Below are 11,573 nucleotides of genomic sequence, written 5' to 3' on the forward strand. Positions count from 1 at the left end.
CATACGGACATTTAGGTATAATCAAACTTACTGTCTTTTAATTTTCACCGTCCGATACAATTTGTGGCAAAGATGTTCCAAACAATCTATTAAAATGTAAAAGGTGACGCGCATACTCTTATTTATTTTGTTCGACAAGATCTTGAAATCCCTGACTTTACTCTTGTTTCACAATCATGGACAGTGAACTTCATTTATTTTGGAGCCTTTGATCAATTTAATTCTACATATTTGCTATTTCATTTTTCAGTGGCTTTTTATTCCATTTCCCGCACAAGAAATTTTTCAAAACAATCAACAGAACGACAGTTTCTAATCTAATTCTAGAAGAAATTATGCATATTTTTTGCTCACACCAAATGTAAATTATTTGAAATGTCAATCATAATCATAATCAAGAAACGAAGAAGATGAAATATGAGAGGTGAGGGAAAAAAGATGAAGAAAGAAAGAAAAGGCACAACATCAAGCAATTAATAAAGATCGCATAACTAGTTTTTATTTTATCGGAGTAGAATAAATTTGAGCATTGAACGGTGAAAATTAGAAGACCGCAAATTTGATTATATCCGGATGTCTAGAATAAAATTAGGTCATTTCAAGAATGATTGCTATTAGTAATCATAATTGTTCACTATACGGAAAAACTTCAATGAGGGATCTCAAACCAAATACGGGTGTTTTCTTGCACTGAAGGAAACCAGCCTCTGAGAAGAGCCTTTCCCATTATTTCTTGGTTTTCTCTTTTGCAGTTACATGAACCATTATCAACATGTAAAAAAAAAAAAAAAGAGAGCTTTGTTTCAGTTAATCCATGTTCATCTTTATTTTCATTGATCACGATATCTACGACAGCTTTGCTTTGCTTGTAATGGCTTCTCTGCATATCTTTAGTATCTTCACGCTTTCCTCATCCCCAAATACATGAATAATTATTTGCATGTTAATCACTCGTTTCATGACTAATTAAATAAGTTAAATAAAGAGCTTAAAACTCTTCAACAATTTAACCCATGAGAATATGTGCAACCGTCCCCGCCCAACAACTAAACGAATGAAAAATGCTATCATAATTTTGATATGGGAATATCCCAATCTGAGAGGAATCATGCATACCTTTAATAAAATAAAAAAAAGATGTCTACTGGAGGAATAGACTGAAAGAAATCATCTGCCAAGTATTTCAAGTTATTGGTGTCTAACAAATTAGCAACAACGTGTGGCTGGTCAAACTCTGTGCATTTTACGCAGGGGAATGCTTCAGATAACATCCTGCAAACGTTCATGTGCCACCTCCTACATCAACCAATGAACCCAATCTTTCAAAGATTTGCTTACAATATTTCAAAGCCAAGCTTGCTGTGACCGTTTGTGTATCACTGGCCACTGCTTGGTTGAAACTGTTGCCAAATTCAGGATTTTGTGCCATTTAATCCTATAAATAGATTCCATTAGCAGTTCTAAATGGTGTTATGAGTTCATCTTCATTCCCCCTAGACTAAGTACTCAAAGAACGGAATAGAGTTAATAAAGTTGAGTGAAGCACTCCCGCAACATATGGTGACAAACAATATGACTTATCTTTGACTAGCAGTGAAGAAAGAGTTGTTCTCTCAATTTTTAGTTGCAGAGATCAAGCCTAAGTGAACTAACAAGTGCACCAGCGGCATAGAAAACTAGTGTTAAAGAGCCGAATCCCAAGTGCTGAGACTAATTGAGGGAGAATGATGAGTCGTGGCTATGAATTATGTCAGCAATGCAAGTCTGAACTGCACACTTCACGGACATAGAATTTACCTAGTTGTATGTGAGATTGTACATATGAGCTTGAGCATCGAGCAACTTTCTTGCAACCTCATCTTGCATGGGATCTATGCACTTCTACAACTAACACTCTGTTAGACTTGCTTTAATTCATGGGTTAGTCCATTTTCAGGACTTCTTTTTGGATCAAGTCAAGGAAACTGCTGGCCTGTCTATACTCTTACATGTAATTTTTCCTAATATTTTTTTCTTCTTTTTCTATTTAACAGAGTTTATAGTGTGACAGGAGAAGATAAATATGATTAAGATATTTGAGAACAAAATTGTCTTCTAAAGTATGATCCTTTGGTGCTTGTGCAAGAACTCGTCCGATCATTCAACAAGAAAATGTTATAACTACAAGATTATAACTACAAATTTAGTCCAATAAACTCTTTGTTTGGCTACTAGTATAGTGGAAGATGTTGGATTTTTTAATCCAATATTGTTGGATCCTTATTCTAATGTTGGACTTATATGTGAATAATTATGTGCTGCAGATCGTCATATAAGGTTAAACTCAATTAAAAGTGATTTGTTAAGATTTTTGGTACTATATGCTTTAATGTATCTAATAGTAGCGGTGGGCACTAACCCGCCCATCCTGTGAAACCGACCTGACCCGTATGATTTTTTTGCTGGTTGGGTTGGGTTGATAAAATATACGGGTTGGGTTAGGTTATTAAATTCCCAACCCACATTTTTTGCGGGTTGGGTCGATTGAAAATTTGTAACCCAACCTAACTCGTCAACTCGTATATGTAAAAAATTTTAAAAATTAAATATAAAACGCATCTCAGCAACTTTCTCAATTTTAAAACCCTCAACTCAAATTCTCTTGTTTAAAAAGCAATCACTCATCTGCTCGCGCATAGAACACAACAACACCACAACTCACAAGCTTTCTTGAAAAGCTGCCCAACTGCACACCGTCTCATGCATAGGTTCTTTCCTCTTTCTAATTTACTAATTTATTATTGTTTTGAAACTAAATTGATCACTTTTTTTTTTATTGTTAAAAGGTCTAACCCACTTGCTTTGGTGATTTATAATTTGTTTTATTGATAAAAGTTGGTCAATTTTTGGTTGTTATGATGGTGTCAAGCTTAATCGAATTAACATGAATATTATAATTATAATTATTATTGTTATCTTTGGGAGAAGGCTTTTCAACAAACATCTGCGGGACATTGTTCTGTTACAATATTTTCAATATTAACAAGCCAAGCTGTTTTTTTTATTCACTAGTCTCACTCTTTTGACTTTAATGTTTTGTATTAAACAAGCTTTTAAATTTATGGACATTTTTTTCATTAGTTATGTACTAATAATTTGATTGTTAAACTTTGAAATGTTGAATTTGTTGTAAGGATTTTAGTATTTGTGTTTTTTTTTTAAATTTTCAATTAATTAATTTATTTTTGTTCAGACCATAAAAATGGGCTTTTTCAAAAACTCAACCCAATCAACCAACCCGGGTTGGGTTGAATTTTTTCAACCCGACCCGTTCCCAGCCCTATCTAATAAGGTATGGGCTTTTAATGTGTAAAGGTCCAATGATATTTTAATTCTATGATGGGCATAATTAAAAATACCTAATGATAATAGGAAAAAGTTGTCTATATAAGTGGTTATGGTCCTCACGTCACATGTATCTTTTTATTCTTTTTGAAATCTCATCATTAGAGAGAGAACCCTAAGAAAACTTAAAGGATTCTCTATGAGAACGTGTAGATCTAGAAGACCAACCACACAATCGTAGAGAGCAATTCAGCGTTATAGATTCAGGTACACTTTCGCATAATTTTGTTATTGATTCTTTGTGATACAACATGAATGTTCTTGAATTATGGGTGATGGTTTTCACCAAAGGAATTTCTTATTCTAATAGAAGATCGCTCATGTATATCTTTCAATTTTGTCTCTAGTCACCTTGTATTTCTACATTGCCCACTTTTATTACAAGTTCTATGTTGCGTTTACTTCCTGAATTAGGGAATTTGAATCCATAATCCAGAATCATTGACAATATTTACTTCGCAAAATAAAGTCGGGAATCAAAATCGGAATTGTGGGGCCCACCACAATTTGGGAATGAGGAATGGGAGACTCATTGCCGGGGAAGGTGGGAATGAGTCTCACATTCTCGAGATTGACCATTTTACCCTTCCCAAAAATTAAAAATGCCCACTTTGTCCTCATTTGTAATTAATTAATATATTATTATAATTAATTAATATATTAATAATTATTGTTGAATAAATAATCACAATAATTAATATATTATTATTAATTAATTAATATACTATTATAATTAATAATAATATTATTATTATTAACTAATTATTATTAACTAATTAATATAATTATTACTATTAATTAATATATTAACATATTATTAAGAACAATTATTAATAATTATAATTTTTGAATAAATAATCACAATAATTAAGATATTATTATATAATTAATATATTATTATAATAACTATTAATATAATTATTATAATTAATTTACTTATTATTATTAATGAATTGATATAATTATTACTATTAATTAATATATTAACATATTATTAACAATAATTATTCATAATTTAATTTTTTAATAAATAATCACAATAATTAATATTGTATTATTGTTATTATAATTAATTAATTAACATACTATTATAATTATTATTAATATAATTATTATATATAATTTATATATTGTTATTAATGAATTAATATAATTATTACTATTAGTTAATCTATTAACATGTTATTAACAATAATTATAATTTTTGAATAAATCATCACAATAATTAATATATTATAATAGTTAAGTAATTAATATTAATATTATTATTTAATATATTTTTATAATAATTAAGTAATTAATATTAATATTGTTATTTAATATATTTTTATAATAATTAAGTAATTAATATTAATATTATTAGTTAATATATTTTTATAATAATTATTAATATAATTATAATAATTAATTAATTAAATTTTTTTACAATTAATTAATATATTAGTTAATAATAATTATGACAATAATTCATTAAGTACTTTTTAGTAATTTGTTACAATCTAACTTATTTCGATATGCTTCTTCTTGTTCGTTGTGGTTGACAACTTTGGTTTTTGAAAACAAGCCCACGTGAACGAACAGACGCATGAAATGGAATAGACTACGAGTTTTTGTAGGCTGAATGTTAAGAGCTGAGGCCAACTCAGAAAGAGTGATCGGTCGTCCGTGGCTGTGAATTACGTCCGCTATGCCTAGCTCAACCGCACATTTGAGTGACATGGAACTTAAAATTTTAATGACACCCTTTTTCAGATGAACTTGACCTTCAAACATCTCTCTTAGAGTGACCCCTTGATTTTCAATGTCACCCATAACTTCAATTGTTTTCGTCTACACTTTACCCCTAACTTCTCTCAGGACTAAGCCTACCAGTTTCCTTATGGTCTACCATATGTGTATGTGTATATATAGATTCACTTGAAAATTTCGATTTCTGCGGCCAATTCGCAATGCGAGTTTGAAAAGTCAAACTAGTTAAACATATAATAATTAATAGCGGTATACTGTATATCGGCAATGCGGATCAACATAGTAATCCATATAATAACAATATGTATTCGTAATGAGAGTTACTAGAAGTTGTAACAATGTAAGAAAATTGATCTTAAGGCGCTATTGAGGTTGTGTAGCTTAAAACTGATGGTTATTGATTAAAAAATTTTATATTTATAAATAATATGTAATATATATGATTTATAAATAATAATCTTATGAAAATACTAAAGATATTATAGATTTTTTATTATATAAGTGGTGAATTAAATTAATATAAATTTGAAGTCATATCAATTAGTATTTACTAAATATTTTAGTGCTGTAATTTAAAAATTACAACTAATGTCAAGTAAGGCCCAAGTAAAAAATATTGCATCTCACGAAAGGAACATGAGATAAATAAGGAAAATACTAAACCACACGTTAGGAAAAGCAAAATGAAAAATATGAGAAAAATACCAGTAAATAGAGTCAAAATTGTACTATACACCCTCAAACAAGATAATTTATTTTGTTCACCGAAATGGGGTATACTTAAACTTGTTTATGGTTGCTCTTGTGGTGTTAATAGCTTATGCACGAATTTTTTTTTTTTTTTTAATTCTTGAATGACAAGAGTACTTGCATTCTAAAATATACTCTTAAAATATACTCTAACACCATATTTTAATATAATTTTATATTATAAAATAATCTTACTGAAAATAATTATTATTTAAGACAATTTTTTTTAAATAAAGTACTGTTTACTTTTAACACTCGCGGGATCTACCGTTTCTTCTTGAACATCATTTTCTTACTCACTTGAAACAATTAATCTATGCCAAAATGAGTCCATGCCACAATTGGTCGTTTTTATTGATTTTCTTCTATTTGCTCTTTCTATTTCATGAATTTGTAATAGATTATTTTAGAAGAAAATGCTAATGTGACTAGGGGGATTTGATTATATTAAGGACTATTTTTGGGATTAGTGAAAGTATGTTTAAAAACTTCTTCAAAATGGTGAGCTAATAACATTGTGTGCACAATATATTTTAAGATGCAAATAATTTCCCTATGCTTAAAATATTTTAGGTAATTCTGCCCATTCATCTTGATATTTGAAAAGTCATAAAAGGGATAGAAAAAATTGCTTGGCTCAATAGTTCATGGGCATGAGTTGAGTTGGATAGGGTTTGTGAAAATCCAATTCAGCCCACTGTTGAATAAGTTGAGATAAAATCAATATGATCCAACTAAATAAATATATTTAACTCAATCCAATCTAACCCTTAAATCGTAAGGTTGGGTTCGGTTGGGCTGGTTTAATCGGGTTCTGAACCATATTAAAATTAAAAGCTAAATAAAGAAAGAGTGGAGCTATTGAGACCCCTCTAAGTTCCTGAAAAAACCCGCATTTTAGTTATATTTATTTTTATTTTTGAAAATGCCCTTTTTTTTATATACACTTTTCTAAGTTCTCAATTTTCATTTGATTTGTTTAATTGTTAAAACTCAAAGTATTATTGTGCTATTTTTTAATTATTTTCAATTTTATTATTAATCTACACACAAATTAAAAAGTTATATGGGTAATAAGTTTTTTAATGTTAATCATTGGCTGAAATAACACATATTTCAAATTATAATTTCAAAGTAATTTTAAGTATAAAAATATTTAATCAATAAGTAATTAAAAGAGAACAATAGATTATTCTAAATTTGTACAATTTATTTAGTTAAATAGGAAGTAACATATAGGATTTTTTTTAAAGGATTATTATGAAATAAGTAATTTGCTGGAAAAAAATCTATATATATTTAATTTTCATTTGTCTTTAATTGTAATTTTATTTAAAGTGGGGTTTTGGAAGAATAATGTAGGGGTGCCAATAGCTCCACTCATAAAGAAAAAGACATGAAATTTGAAATGGAACTTCTTAAAATTAAACATAAATCTATCATGACATGAAAATTTATTCACTATTTAGTGTTCGATAAAGAAAGCTAAAAGACCAACTATCTTATTAAAATCAAATTAAAAAAATTTCAACAATGAGCGTCGAGACTTTATTCTCGTTTCCCGCGTCTTTATTTCAAATTTCAAATCCAGACCTTTTAGATAATTAGTTAGCATTGTATCCCATAACAAACTGAAGTGATATATAATTATGTACCATTAAGTATTTACTAAAAAATAACTATAAACTGAAACTAACTTACTTTCAAAATTAAACTTATAAGATAATATATTTACTTATATGAGAGCGTGATTTTAATTTTGCAATTATAAAATAGAGTAGTATATATGAGAATGAAATTGTCTCTCTTATATAATAATAAAAAGAGTTAAAAATTAGATTAACCGTTTAGGTCTTTGGTACCATATTTTTATTATTATTTATGTGAATTGGGTTGAGTTAGGTGGGTTCATCATTATTGATCTAACCCTAACTCAATTATTAATTGGGTTTAAAAAAATTAATCCAATTAACCCACAATAATCATTTTTCTTAATTAGTTTAAATTCTGTTTCGGATGCCTAAAAGTTCGACTTTTCAATAAGAATCGAAAGAGTAAATTAAAAAGAAACACCTGCCATTCTTCAATTTCTTAATAGCAACCACCTCTGTACAATATCCCAAAACCACCTTCACCCAACAAAATATCAGGCTTGAAGTTCTTGGTTGCAGACTTCAAATCCAAAAAATTGAACACCTTGAGATTTCGTATCTCCAAAATCTGTCCATTTGAACGTGCCTCAACACCAACTTCACTGATAGCTTCTGAGAATTCACTTTTGCCCGCAAAGCTGCTAGTTGCTAAGATCTCCATAGTACGCCCATAATTATTACTTATTATAATTATTTGTCCCTAAGCAATTCGGAAATCGACGATCTAATATAAGCAAAAGATTAACATGAAATAAATGAAAGTCAAATGAATCCAAAAAAAAAAAAGTGCTTGCAGGGCTAGATGAAGCATCATTATTAATGTTATATATTAAGGGGGAAAAGAAAAAAAGAAAAAGAAAGTACCACAAACAAGAGGGAATCCAAAATCTTGTGATTCACTCCCGTACCAAAAGTTGAAAATCACTTAGCTAATCTAGTGGCGTCGAACATAAATAACATGATAGCGGATGGGAGACGCAGGGTCCTCAACTTTTAATTGCAACAAGAAACTGAGGATAACAAATGTAACAGGAAATATTAGCTTTAGTCAAAAGACCATGCTGTAAAACCTTCGTCGTGTAAGCGCTAAAACTTTTCAGCCTTTCACTTTGTGCTGAACCGATAGTTTGGAGCAAGAAACACTGGATTAGCATGACTGGAAGATTTAGGATAGTAATTTAAGTAATAACCCGTTTCAAAAAATAAATTATGTAAATGCATCTCTAAGAGAATTATGGAAACATCAACTCATTATATAATTCAATAGATTATTACCTACAAGTAGCAGCAGGGCTTCCTTGAAATAAAACTCCAATAGAAATTGCAAAGCAAGGGTAGTTTTTGTTAAAGTCAGCACCGAATTGGTGCTTGACTTTGACATTTCAAGCACCAAATTCGGTGCTTAGCTGGTGGTGAAAAATTGCTAAATTTTTTGCCATAATTGTTAGCTGTAATTGCTGACTTTTGGCCACTATCTTTCCTATAAATAGCAGTGATGAGAGAGAGCTAAATCAACCCAATTGTGAGAAGCATTTATTGTATTTAGAGGGAGAGAGAGTTTAAAGAGATTGAAATTGTAAAGTTTTTTAGTGATTTAAGTGATTTGAGAGATTAGATGTATTGAAGTTTTGGGTAATGAGATAAAATATTATAATATTTGTAATTATTATTTCACTATTAAAATATTTTCTTTCTATATTCACTGGTGGATATATGTTAAAAAATGAACCACGTAAATTTCTAGTATCTTTGTGGGATTATGTTATCTCATTATTTATCAATTTCACTTTAATTGCGTATCTGTTTCACCAATCAATTTCCCACCAGTTTAGGATTGTATTCATTTTCTATCAGCATTCCATCAAACAATTTGAAGTCTCTACTTCAAAAAATTTCATCAGACGTCAGCAACTAGATACCAGTGTACAGGATCCAAACTTACACATCAGCAAGTCACTCAAAAATAAATAAGTAAAAATAAAACCAGAATTGAACGATGAAATGACATAAATACTTGACATCCAATCTCAATTCCACAAACTCAAGCAAATGTAGAACAAAACTACTGATATAGGGCATAAGTATCAGCAAACCAGATCGAAGAAGCTAGATAAATTAAAAAAATGCAAAAGTCGGATTGAGTTCGAGTGACTTTTTTTTTTTAGAACCCGAATAACCCGAAATACAGTAGGTTAATCTGACCCCGATCCGAACCCGATTTTGCCCACCCATCTAAAATCTCAGATTTATGAATTTCTTCTTCTCAATTACATAAACTTGAGAAAGATACTGAATTTATTAGCAAAGTCAAAACATCAGAAGCAGATGATCGGGGCAATAACAGAGTACAAATCCTTTATTCTTAAATTTATTTCGACGACTGCATGAGCGTGTAGGAAATTATTTTGATGCCAAATATCGAACATTGGGGCGACTGATCAATTCTTTACGGATAGACTTCAATGAGGGACTTGATACCAAATATCGGAGCAACTTTGTAGTGAGTGAAACCGGCATTCACGAAAAGACTTTCCCATTCTTGCTCAGTTCTCTCTCTTCCACCAACATTAAAGTTCATCAAAGTGTCAAACAAGAGCTTTGCTTCTGTTAATTCACGGTCATCTTCCTTTTCATTGATTACAATATCGACGATTAATACCTTTCCTCTCTCGCCATTGCTTGCGATAGCTTCTCTGCATTCCTTCAATAGCTTCAAGCAATCCTCGTCATCAAATAAATGAAAAACCGTCTGCATGCCAATCACCCATTTAATAATTAATACCCACCATTACATAAAATTATTTCACGCATATGCATACACCATCTTCCAATGTATATATATATAATATAATGACTATATATATATATATATTCAATGAGAGATTTCTGTAGTTCATTAAAGTGCGGGAACGTTAAAAAGTCGTTCCCACATTTTCATAAAGCACAAGAACCCTCATTAGAAGGCGCTCGTGTGTGTGTTTCTTTTACCTTGAAGAAAAAGGCGTCTGCTGGAGGAATAAACTGAAACATGTCACCCTCTACGTACTTCAAGTTTTCAGTCTGAGGCATGTCAGTGACAGCATGTGGGAGTTCAAGTACTGTGCACTTGATGCCGGGGAATGCTTCAGATATGATTCTCGCGAATGCACCCGTTCCGCCTCCTACATCAACCAGGGAGCGCAACCCTTGAAAGATTGGCTTGCAGTCTTTGACAATCAAGGTTGCCATTTTAGAATCGCTTGCCATTGCTTGGTTGAACCGCTTGGTTAATGCAGTGTTCTGGTTCAGATAGTCCCAAAACTTCAACCCGCGGAAAGTTTCCCATAATGTGATATCGTTCCCTTTGAACCACCTACTTAAATGCTGGAATGAAGAGACATAATCTTGGTCAAGCAATCCAGTAACAAGTGGTGACAAACAGTAGGGCTTATCTTTGATGGCAGGGTCGAAGTAGGCGTGAGGCCATATGCTTCTTCTTGCTCGTTGTGGTTGTCAACTTCGGTTTTTGAAAACATGCCCATGTGAACTAACAGACTCATGAAATGGAATAGACTACGAGTTTTTGTGGGCTGAATGTTGAGAGCTGAGGCTAACTCAGACAGAGTGATTGGTCGTCCGTGGCTGTGAATTGCGTCCGCTATGCCTAGCTCAACCGCACATTTGACTGACATAGAACTTAAATTCTTAACGATGCCCTTATACAGATGAGCTTGACCTTCAAACAACTCTCTTACAGTTACCCCGTCATTTTCAATGTCACCCATAACTTCAATTGTTTTCGTTTACACTTTACCTCCAACTTCTCTCAGCTTATCTTTGGTCTACCATATACGTATGTATATATATTCACTTAAAAATTTCGATTCCTGCAGCCAATTCGCAATGCGAGTTTGAAAAGTCAAAGTAGTTCAACGTATAATAATTATTAACGGTATACTGTATATACGTAATGCAGGTTTGGATGTCAACATAGTGGTACGTATAATAACGATATGTATTCGTAGCGTAAGTTACTGGAAGTCGCACAATGCAAGACAA

General features: G+C 31.0%; 2 pseudogenes; both read right to left on the reverse strand.

Annotated features, from left to right (window-relative positions):
• Window positions 1-621: 621 nt before the first annotated feature.
• On the reverse strand, window positions 622-1,429 carry LOC127900353 (trans-resveratrol di-O-methyltransferase-like; annotated as a pseudogene).
• An 8,537-nt stretch (window positions 1,430-9,966) lies between these two features.
• LOC112497145 (isoflavone 4'-O-methyltransferase-like) lies at window positions 9,967-11,357 on the reverse strand (annotated as a pseudogene).
• Between the last annotated feature and the right edge of the window lie 216 nt (window positions 11,358-11,573).

Source organism: Citrus sinensis, chromosome 2, assembly GCF_022201045.2.
Source record: "Citrus sinensis cultivar Valencia sweet orange chromosome 2, DVS_A1.0, whole genome shotgun sequence".
NCBI lineage: Eukaryota > Viridiplantae > Streptophyta > Magnoliopsida > Sapindales > Rutaceae > Citrus > Citrus sinensis.